General features: G+C 44.2%; 1 protein-coding gene across 2 annotated transcripts in view; it reads left to right on the top strand.

Moving 5' to 3' along the window:
• The window catches only part of LOC118388441 (receptor-type tyrosine-protein phosphatase gamma-like), a 352,509-nt gene that overhangs the window by 18,311 nt on the left and 322,179 nt on the right, over positions 1–12,019 (top strand). The window lies entirely within an intron of this gene.

The raw sequence follows: 12,019 nt of genomic DNA, 5'->3' as shown, positions 1-12,019 counted from the left end.
TGTGGATATTAAAAACAATCAGTGTTGCAAAGAGTGGAGATTAAGCCCAAACACTGGCTGGGTGTTTTCAGATAAAAATCCATTCTAAGGTAGATCTTCTTTTTCATTTCTTCTTAACTTGACAAGAGATTGCCTCTCTGGTTGGCCTGGCCTGATGACAGTTCACTCCAGATGGATGGACACGGAGATGAAGAAGGAGATGTGTGTTCTTATCTGCTGCTTCTACTGCTTCTGTCATCCCGTCTCTCTTGACCCCTTGTGTTCTGGACTCACTTGTTGGTGGGTGCTGTATCTTGTGGTGTCACTCCTCTGGTCTCATTCAAGTCTCTTGCTGTCTGATATTTCTATGTCCAATAGCATTGCATGTTATGACCTCTGAAGAACACAAAATGTACTCTCAAAATATGTGTTTACTGTAATCATATTTTTGCTCAATGTCACCCTGATGCGCTTCATATTAATATCTATCTATTGCACCATCTACAGTGTATCCCGTTCATCGTGATCACAGAGCGAGTGTGACACTGCCCTCTCTGATTGGTTCTGCTGCTTAACTGGAGGTGTTTGGCTCCTCAGTCCAGATGTTAAACAGATGGGCCTCACTAACATTACCCCTGGGGCTCACAGGTTTCCTCTCATGCTCTCTTTCCTTCTATCCCTCCTGGTCACTTACAGTTGATGTCGGAAGTGTACATACACATTAGCCAAATACATTTAGACTCAGTTTTTCACAATTCCTGACATTTAATCCTAGTAAAAATTCGCTGTCACAGGTATAATTCACAGGTAGAATCACCACTTTACTTTAAGAATGTGAAATGTCAGAATAATAGTAGAGAGAAATATTTATTTCAGCTTTCATTTATTTCATCACATTCCCAGTGGGTCAAAAGTTTACAAACACTCAATTCATATTTGGTAGCATTGCCTTGAAATGGTTTAACTTGGGTCAAACATTTCGGGTAGCTTTCCACAAGTTTCCCACAATAAGTTCTGGGATTCTTCCAATGGCATTGAGTAGTACACCACATCAGTCACTTGCTTTATCTATTTTTTTTTTGTTTGTTTTTTTGTGAATTTTACCCCTTTTTCTCCCCAATTTCGTGGTATCCAATTGTTGTAGTAGCTACTATCTTGTCTCATCGCTACAACTCCCGTACGGGCTCGGGAGAGACGAAGGTTGAAAGTCATGCGTCCTCCGATACACAACCCAACCAACCGTATTGCTTCTTAACACAGCTCGCATCCAACCCGGAAGCCAGCCGCACCAATGTGTCGGAGGGTACACCGTGCACCTGGCAACCTTGATTAGCGCGCACTGCGCCCGGCCCGCAACAGGAATCGCTGGTGCGCGATGAGATAAGGACATCCCTACCGACCAAGCCCTCCCTAACCCGGACGACGCTCGGCCAATTGTGCGTCGCCCCACGGACCTCCCAGTCGCGGCCGGTTACGACAGAGCCTGGGCGCGAACCCAGGTACTCTGATGGCGCTGCATTACAGCGCTCTTAACCAATGCGCCACCCGGGAAGCCAGTCACTTGCTTTATCAATAAGTGCATCAAGAACGTCGTCCCCACAGTTACTGTACATACATACCCCAACCAGAAGCCATGGACTACAGGCAACATTCACACTGAGATAAAGGGTAGAGCTGCTGCTTTCAAGGCGCGACTCTAACCCGGAAGCTTATAAGAAATCCTGCTATGCCCTCCGATGAACCATACAATGAACCAACAGGCAAAGCATCAATACAGGGCTAATATTGAATCGTACTACACCAGCTCCGACACTCGTCTTATGTTGCAGGGCTTGCAAACTATTACAGACTACAAAGGGAAGCACAGCCGCGAGCTGCCCAGTGACACGAGCCTACCAGATGAGCTAAATCACTTCTATGCTTGCTTCGAGGCAAACAACACTGAGGCATGCATGAGAGCATCAGTTGTTCCAGACGACTGTGTGATCATGCTCTCCGTACCCGACGTGAGTAAGATCTTTAAACAGGTCAACATTCACAAGGCTGCGGGTCCAGATGGATAGCCAGGACGTGTGCTCCTGGCATGTGCTGACCAACTTTCTGGTGTCTTCACTGACATTTTCAACATGTCCCTGATTGAGTCTGTAATACCAACATGTTTCAAGCAGACCACCATAGTCCCTGTGCCGAAGAACATAATAGCTCACATCAACACCATTATCCCAGAAACCCTAAACCCACTCCAATTTGCCTACCGCCCAAGCAGATCCACAGATGATGCTATCTCTATTGCACTCCACACTGCCCTTTCCCACCTGGACAAAAGGAACACCTATGTGAGAATGCTATTCATTGACTACAGCTCAGCTTTCAACACCATAGTACCCTCAAAGCTCATCACTAAGCTAAGTATCCTGGGACTAAACACCTTCCTCTGCAACTGGATCCTGGACTTCCTGACGGGCCGCCCCCAGGTGGTGAGGGTAGGTAGCAACACATCTGCCATGCTGATCCTCAACACTGGAGCCCCCCAAGGGTGCATGTTCAGTCCTCTCCTGTACTCCCTGTTCACCAACGACTGCATGGCCAGGCATGACTCCAACACCAGCATTAAGATTGCAGACGACAACAGTGGTAGGCCTGATCACCGACAACGACGAGACAGCTAACAGGGAGGAGGTCAGATACCTGGCTGGGTGGTGCCAGAATAACAACCTATACCTCTATGTAACCAAGACTAAGGAGATGATTGTGGACTACAGGCAATGGAGGACCGAGCACGCCCCCATTCTCATTGACAGGGCTGTAGTGGAGCAGGTTGAGACCTTCAAGTGCCTTGGTGTCCACATCACCAACAAACTAGAATGGTCCAAACACACCAAGACAGTCGTGAAGAGGGAACGACAAAGCCTATTCCCCCTCAGGAAACTAAAAGGATTTGGCATGGGTCCTCAGATCCTCAAAAGGTTCAACAGCTGCAACATCTAGAGCATCACTGCCCAGTACGGCAATTGCTCGGCCTCCGACCGCAAGGCACCAGGAACTTTACACCAGGCGGTGTCAGAGGAAGGCCATAAAAATTGTCAAAGACCCCAGCCATCCCAGTCATAGACTTTTCTCTTTGCTACCGCATGGCAAGCGGTACCGGAGTGCCAAGTCTAGGACAAAAAGGCTTCTCAACAGTTTTTACCCCCAAGCCATAAGAATCCTGAACAGGTAATCAAATGGCTACCCGGACTATTTGCATTGTGTGCCCGCCCAACCCCACTTTTACGCTGCTGCTGCTCTCTGTTAATCATATATGCATAGTCACTTCATGTACATACTACCTCAATTGGCCTGACCAACCAGTGCAACGGTGTTCTTCGGCTTGCAAGCCTCCACCTTTTTCCTCCAAACATAACAATGGTCATTATGGCCAAACAGTTCTATTTTTGTTTCATCAGACCAGAGGATATTTCTCCAAAAAGTATGATCTTTGTCCCCATGTGCAGTTGCAAACCGTAGTCTGCTTTTTTATGGAGGTTTTGGAGCAGTGGCTTCTTCCTTGCTGAGCGGCCTTTCAGGTTATGTCGATATAGGACTCATTTTACTGTGGATATAAATACTTTTGTACCTGTTTGCTCCAGCATCTTCACAAGGTCCTTTGCTGTTGTTCTGGGATTGATTTGGACTTTGCACACCAAAGTCCGTTCATCTCTAGGAGACCGACTTGCGGAGGTCTACAATTTTCTTCTGAGGTTTTGGCTGATTTCTTTTGACTTTCCCATGATGTCTAGCGAAGAGGCACTGAGTTTAAAGGTAGGCCTGGAAATAAATCCACAGGTACACCTCCAATTGATTCAAAGGATGTCTATTAGCCTATCAGAATCTTCTAAAGCCATGACATCATTTTCTGGAATTTTCCAAGCTGTTTAAATGCAAAGTCAACTTAGTGTATGTAAACTTCTGACCCACTGGAATTGTGATTCAGAGAATTATAAGTTAAATAATCTGTCTGTAAACAATTTGTAATGAATTTCCTCCTCTTCTTCCGAAGAGGAGAGGCGAAACGGATCAGAGGACCAATACGCGGCGTGGTAATTGTCCATGGTTCTTTTTAATGCGTTAAGGTACACATGAACAACTGACTACAAAAAAAAACAAGAAATGTGAAAACTCAAAACAGTCCTATCTGGTACAAAGACAGAGACAGGAACAATCACCCACCAACACACAGTGAAACCCAGGCTACCTAAGTATGATTCTCAATCAGAGACAACTAATGACACCTGCCTCTGATTGAGAACCATACTAGGCCGAAACATAGAAATTCCCAAAACCTAGAAAAACAAACATAGACTGCCCACCCAACTCACGCCCTGACCATACTAACTAAATACAAAACACAGGAAACGTGACACAATTGTTGTAAAAACGACTTGTGTCATGCACAAAGTAGATGTCCTAACCGACTTGCCAAAATGGTAGTTTGTTAACAAGAAATTTGTGGAGTGGTTGAAAAACGAGTTTTAATAACTCAAACCTAAGTGTATGTAAACTTCCGACTTCAACTGTAGCTCTCTCTCTCTCGCTCTCTCCTTCTCTCTCTCATTTGCATTCTCGCTCAGTTTCTCTCGCTTGCTCTCTTCCCATTTTCTTTATTTTTCCTGTCTCTCACTCTTCTTTATTTTTCTTTCTCTTCCTCACTCCCTCTTTCTCTTTCTTTATTCCTCCCTCTCACCCCCTCAGATTTGATCTGTGAAATGGCAAGAGTGAGAACAGACTGAGGAGTGAGAGTAGAGATTTCCAGGCAGGATTGCGCCAGGCTCGGTCCCATTCCTCAACGGTAGACAAGCGCCTGTGTTCAACCTGAAACCCCTCTGGATTTACGCTGGGGCTGCAGCCATCTTTCTTCCGTTAATCACCCAGGGGCTGTGCGCTATCTCGCCCGTCCTAGGGCCGATGGATGACCCGCGGGGGAAATCGAATGGAACGCAGCCAAACCTGACGCTCCAGAACACTTTCTAGGTGCCACACAGAGACGCATTCTGCAGAGACTCAGGAAGTTTAGTGATCTCAATGGAGTTTGTAGAATTAGAGCTACTTTGATATGCAAAATTCATGGTCGGCATCCTTGAGCAAACCTTTTTCTTTTGCATCCAAAAAATGCTTTGTCCAAAATATCCCTCATTTTAGATTATTTGTACAGCAGACACTTTCATTCATGTGAAGCAGATGTATTCCTGTGGTGTTACCAGAGCTGGGCCTTGAACCTCTAAATACTGAGAGGGCACCTAATTAAAAAATAATAATGAATAATTTTATAGAAAGACAATGACTTACTTAATTCAAAATAATAATGAAATATCTCATTAGTGTAGTTAGATAAACCCCTGAAACATTCCTCCAAACTCTCTACATGCATCCCTAACTCCTTCTTTTTCTCTCATCACTTTTACTTTCTTTCTGTCTACCAACCTCTCACTCAATGAATCTATCCTCTGTATCTCTAGTTTTTCTGCTCCTCCTTTTCTATCTCACTCTCTCTTCTCCTCCCTTTCTTTCTGTCTCTCTCGCTCTCTCTCTATTTCTCTTATTTCTGCTCCTCTCTCTCTCTCTCTCTCTCTCTTTCTCTCTTGCTGTCTCTTTTTTCTGTTCTACTCTCTACCCTGTGTCTTTCAGGGCCTTTGGTGCTCGGCCAATGAAAAGGCTCTCAGGCGGTGTCACTCTGAGGATCTCCACAGTGACAGAATGTTGACAGGCGTTGGGCGAACGATCCAACAGGAAAATCAAATTACCATTAAGCAGGACCCGGGCCCCAGCCTCCACATGACTGCAGGGCCTATTACCTCAAATTAACAGAGACACTCAGAGACAGATCCCTCGCTTTCTGCCTTTCTCTGGTCACGAACACAAAGTCCTTGCCTCCAACCCTTTTCACACTTTGCCCAACTAACTTCTGATAGTTATAGATATGTGAATCCAAGCCTTCATCGTCACTCATATGATCTGTGTTTATTTTACTGTGTGACTGGGTTTTTGAGTTGCAGATACATTGTACCAGAATGCTTGGGGAAGAATGTGTTTTCCATTATAGTGTTATGTTGAGTTGTAGGTGGATAAAGATGTAAGGTGATTGACAGAACTACAGAATAAGTGCAGTGCCGTGAAAAAGTATTTGCACCCTTTCGGATTTTCAAAATGTTTGCATATTTTTTGCAAGTTAATGTTATCAGATCTTCAACCAAACACTGATATTAGATAAAGAGAATACCAAAACAAATGTATACTTTTTTAAAATTTATTTTTATGAACCAAGTTATGCAACATCCAATTCCCCTGTGTAAAAAAAGTAATTGCTTCCTTACACTCAACAACTGGTTGTGTCACTTTTAGCTGCAATGACTGTCACCAAATGCTTCCTCTAGTTGTTAATCAGTCACTCACGTCGCTGTGGAGGAATTTTGGCCCACTTCTGCATGCAGAACTGCTTTAAATCAGCGACATTTGTGGGTTTTCAAGCATGAACTGCTCGTTTCAAGTCCCGCCCCAAAATCAATTGGGATTAGGTCTGGACTTTGACTAGACCATTCCAAGACTTCAAATTTGTTGCTTTTCAACACTTTTTCATGTAGACTTGATTGTGTGTTTTGGATCATTGTCTTGCTGCATGACCAAGCTACTCTTCAGCTTCAGCTCACAGATGGATGGCCTGACATTCTTCTGTAGAATTCTCTGACGCAGAACAGAATTCATGGTTCCTTTTTATTAAGACAAGTAGTACAGGTTCTGGGGCAGCAAAGCTTCCCCAAACCATCACACTACCCCCACCATGCTTGACCGTTGGTATGAGGTTCGTACTATGGAACGCAGTGTTTGGTTTTAGCCAGACATAATGGGACCCATCTCTTCCAAAAAGTTGACTTAAGTTTGCCAAAAACACCTGGATGATCATCAAGACTCCTGGAAGAATTTTCTATGGACAGATGAGTGAAAAGTATAACTTTTTGGATGACATGGGTCCCATTATGCCTGTCAAGTTGACCCAAAGAGGAAAACGACAGTACAGGGACAAAGTGGAGTTGCATTTCAACGGCTCAGACATGAGACATATGTGTCAGGGACTCCAGACAGTCATGGATTATAAAGTGAAAGCCAGCCACATCAGAAACACCGACAACTCGTTCCCGGATGAGCGAAACACCTTTTTCTCCCGCTTCAAGAAAAACAGCATTGAGCGGCCGACGCGGGTCCCCAGCGCTTACAAGGACCGTGTGCTCTCATTCTCCGTCGCCGACGTCAGTAAGTCATTTAAGCATGTTAACCCTTGCAAGGTTGCCGGCCCAAATGCTATCCCAAGCCGCGTTTTTAGAGCATGTGCAGACCAGCTGGCTGGAGTGTTTACTAACGTGTTCAATCTGGACTGGACCCAAGAATACAAAGGTAACTCACCTATCGCCCTGTAGCACTCACTTCTGTCATCATGAAGTGCTTTGAGAGGCTAGTTAAGTACCATAACACCTTCGCTTGACTCGACATCATAGACCCACTACAATTCGCATATCGTCCCAACAGATCCATGAACGACACAATCGGCAATCGACTTTTCCTAGAGTGACCCCAACATGAGAAAAGTGAAACATCGCCTTTGTTCATATTTCCATGAAAGCTGTACTCCACTTGGGTACAAAGATTGTCTTAGGGTCATTTTTGACCAGGCAGTCATAAAATAATTTACACACCACAAAAACCACACACACACAGTGAGATTATGTGTGCTACTGATTGAACTCAGACAAAACTAAAACTTTCTTGTGCATGTGCAGCATCTCCCCTCCACGACCCCACACATGACCCAAGTTCACAGACAAAAGATAAACACAATTTCAGACAAAATAAAAATGTATTGAAAGCATTGTTTACTAATGGCGAATGCAGTCAGAGGCTATAAAGGTGCTACAGATGACAGTCCCCCCAGTTCTCTCTTTGCTGAAGCCATGAGTGCATGTTTCAGTGCCCAACAGGTCGTAGATCTTTGTTTTTCAGATGTCCAGGAGGAACAAGAGAACAATCATTTAGAAGAGGAGGAGGTATCTGAAGAAGATTTTGGAAGAATACAACCCAGAGCACGATGCATCATCTTCAGATGAAGAAGAAATCCCCCAAGCTGAAAGACATTTTTGTCTAAGATAAGCAAAATAACATGGTTCTTGTCACCATATGATAACCAGGGTAGGATGGCAGCACAAAATGTCATAAGGATGAACCCAGGGCCCACAAGACATGCAGTTGCCCATGACCAGGACATCGCCTCAACATTCTACATCATCACACCAGCCATTGAAAAAATCATCCTGGAGATGACACATTTGGAGGGTTTCCGTAAATTAGGAGACAACTGGAAAAGGATGGATGAGATTGACCTGTGTACCTACAAAGGGCTGCTAATCTTAGCGGGTGTGTATAGGTCCCGAGGCAAGGCTACATGTAGTCTCTGGGATGCAGAGAGTGGAAGGGTGATTTTCCGTGCCACGATGCCACTGAAAGTCTTTGACACTTTCTCAAGAATGCTACGATTTGATAACCGTGAGTCAAGACCTGCAAGGCATGTGAGACACAAACTGGCAGCCATAAGCGAGGTCTGTGAGAAATGGGTGGAGCGTCTGACATTCCTATACAACCCTGGGCCTGAAGTAACAGTGGATGAGCACTTTAGTAAAGAAAGCAATTATGACAGGTGTGTATCCACTGATTAAATGAAGTCTTTCTACATTGTGAAGAGGGAAAACCTAGATATTCACAAAGTTTGTGATGAATGACAGGTTGTTTCTTCAGGCAAAATAGATTTGGGGTTTTCGACCCTTAGGACAAGGGGAGTATACAGAATGTTAAGCTTCTTATGGCTGCAGGGGCACTATTGAGTAGCTTGGATGAAAGGTGCCCAGAGGTGCCCAGAGTAAACGGCCTGCTCCTCAATCTAAGTTGCTAATATATGCATATTATTATTAGTATTGGATAGAAAACATTCTGACGTTTCTAAAACTGTTTGAATGATGTCTGTGAGTATAACAGAACTCATATGGCAGGCAAAAACCTGAGAAGAAATCCAAACAGGAGGTGAGAAATCTGAGGTTGGTATATTTTCAACCCATTCCCTATTGAAATCCCATTTGGATATGAATGAAGATTCACTTCCTAGGGCTTCCACTAGATGTCAACCGTCTATAGAAATTTGAATGAGGCTTCCACTGTGTTGTGGGATTGAATAAGAGGGGAATGAGTCAGACTACTGGCAGTCAGCCATTTCCCGGTCACACGCATACCACATGATATCTTCCTGCGTTCCGTTCCTCCTCAAGACACAAAGGAATTCTCCGGTTGGAACTTTATTGAAGATTTATGATAAAAACATCCTAAAGATTGATTATGTACTTAGTTTGAAATGTTTCTTCGACCTGTAATATAACTTTTTTAAGTTTTTGTTAGAAGATATGGTCAACCAGCACCAGTGTTTGGATAGGTGTACCAAACGCGCAAACAAAAGTAGCTAATTGGATATAAATAACGGACAATATCGAGTCAAGTCAAGCATTTATTGTGGACCTGGGATTCCTGGGAGTGCATTCTGACGAAGATCATCAAAGGTAAGGGAATATTCATCATGTAATTTCTGGTTTCTGTTAACTCCAACATGGTGGCTAATTTGACTATTGTTCTGAGCACCGTCTCAGATTATTGCATTTTTCCGTAAAGTTTTTAACATTTCTGACACAGCAGTTGCATTAAGGAGAGGTATACAGTGGGGCAAAAAAGTATTTAGTCAGCCACCAATTGTGCAAGTTCTCCCACTTAAAAAGATGAGAGAGGCCTGTAATTATCATCATAGGTATACTTCAACTATGGCAGACAAAATGAGAAAAAGAATCCAGAAAATCACATTGTAGGATTTTTAATGAATTTATTTGCAAATTATGGTGGAAAATAAGTATTTGGTCAATAACAAAAGTGTATCTCAATACTTTGTTATATACCCTTTGTTGGCAATGACAGGGGTCAAACGTTTTACATTTACATTTACATTTAAGTCATTTAGCAGACGCTCACAAGGTTTTCACACACTGTTGCTGGTATTTTGGCCCATTCCTCCATGCAGATCTCCTCTAGAGCAGTGATGTTTTGGGACTGTTGCTGGGCAACACAGACTTTCAACTCCCTCCAAAGATTTTCTATGGGGTTGAGATCTGGAGACTGGCTAGGCCACTCCAGGACCTTGAAATGCTTCTTACGAAGCCACTCCTTCGTTGCCTGGGCGGTGTGTTTAGGATCATTGTCATGCTGAACGTTTCATCTTCAATGCCCTTGCTGATGGAAGGAGGTTTTCACTCAAAATCTCACGATACATGGCCCCATTCATTCTTTCCTTTACCCAGATCAGTCGTCCTGGTCCCTTTGCAGAAAAACAGCCCCAAAGCATGATGTTTCCACCCCCATGCTTCACAGTAGGTATGGTGTTCTTTGGATTCAACTCAGCATTCTTTGTCCTCCAAACACGACAAGTTGAGTTTTTACCAAAAAGTTATATTATGGTTTCATCTGACCATATGACATTCTACCAATCTTCTTCTAGATCATCCAAATGCTCTCTAGCAAATTTCAGATGGCCCTGGACATGTACTGGCTTAAGCAGGGGGACACGTCTGGCACTGCAAGATTTGAGTCCCTAGCGGCGTAGTGTGTTACTGATGGTAGGCTTTGTTACTTTGGTCCCAGCTCTCTGCAGGTCATTCACTAGGTCCCCCCGTGTGGTTCTGGGATTTTTGCTCACCGTTCTTGTGATCATTTTGACCCCACGGGGTGAGATCTTGCGTGGAGCCCCAGATCGAGGGAGATTATCAGTGGTCTTGTATGTCTTCCATTTCCTAATAATTGCTCCCACAGTTGATTTCTTCAAACCAAGCTGCTTACCTATTGCAGATTCAGTCTTCCCAGCCTGGTGCAGGTCTACAATTTTGTTTCTGGTGTCCTTTGACAGCTCTTTGGTCTTGGCCTTAGTGGAGTTTGGAGTGTGACTGTTTGAGGTTGTGGACAAATCAAATCAAATGTTATTTGTCACATACACATGGTTAGCAGATGTTAATGCGAGTGTAGCGAAATGCTTGTGCTTCTAGTTCCGACAATGCAGTGATAACCAACAAGTAATCTCACTAACAATTCCAAAACTACTGTCTTATACACAGTGTAAGGGGATAAAGAATATGTACATAAGGATATATGAATGAGTGATGGTACAGAGCAGTATACAGTAGATGGTATCGAGTACAGTGTATACATATGAGATGAGTATGTAGACAAAGTAAACAAAGTGGCATAGTTAAAGTGGCTAGTGATGGCCTTGAGATAGAAGCTGTTTTTCAGTCTCTCGGTCCCAGCTTTGATGCACCTGTACTGACCTCGCCTTCTGGATGATAGCGGGGTGAACAGGCAGTGGTTCGGGTGGTTGATGTCCTTGATGATCTTTATGGCCTTCCTGTAACATCGGGTGGTGTAGGTGTCCTGGAGGGCAGGTAGTTTGCCCCCGGTGATGCGTTGTGCAGACCTCACTACCCTCTGGAGAGTCTTACGGTTGAAGGCGGAGCATTTGCCGTACCAGGCGGTGATACAGCCCGCCAGGATGCTCTCGATTGTGCATCTGTAGAAGTTTGTGAGTGCTTTTGGTGACAAGCCGAATTTCTTCAGCCTCCTGAGGTTGAAGAGGCGTTGCTACGCCTTCTTCACGACGCTGTCAGTGTGAGTGGACCAATTCAGTTTGTCTGTGATGTGTATGCCGAGGAACTTAAAACTTGCTACCCTCTCCACTACTGTTCCATCGATGTGGATAGGGGGGTGTTCCCTCTGCTGTTTCCTGAAGTCCACAATCATCTCCTTAGTTTTGTTGACGTTGATTGTGAGGTTATTTTCCTGACACCACACTCCGAGGGCCCTCACCTCCTCCCTGTAGGCCGTCTCGTCGTTGTTGGTAATCAAGCCTACCACTGTTGTGTCGTCCGCAAACTTGATG

Source organism: Oncorhynchus keta, chromosome 10 (genome assembly GCF_023373465.1).
Source record: "Oncorhynchus keta strain PuntledgeMale-10-30-2019 chromosome 10, Oket_V2, whole genome shotgun sequence".
Classification (NCBI taxonomy): domain Eukaryota; kingdom Metazoa; phylum Chordata; class Actinopteri; order Salmoniformes; family Salmonidae; genus Oncorhynchus; species Oncorhynchus keta.
This window is presented reverse-complemented; position numbering and strand designations above follow the sequence as displayed.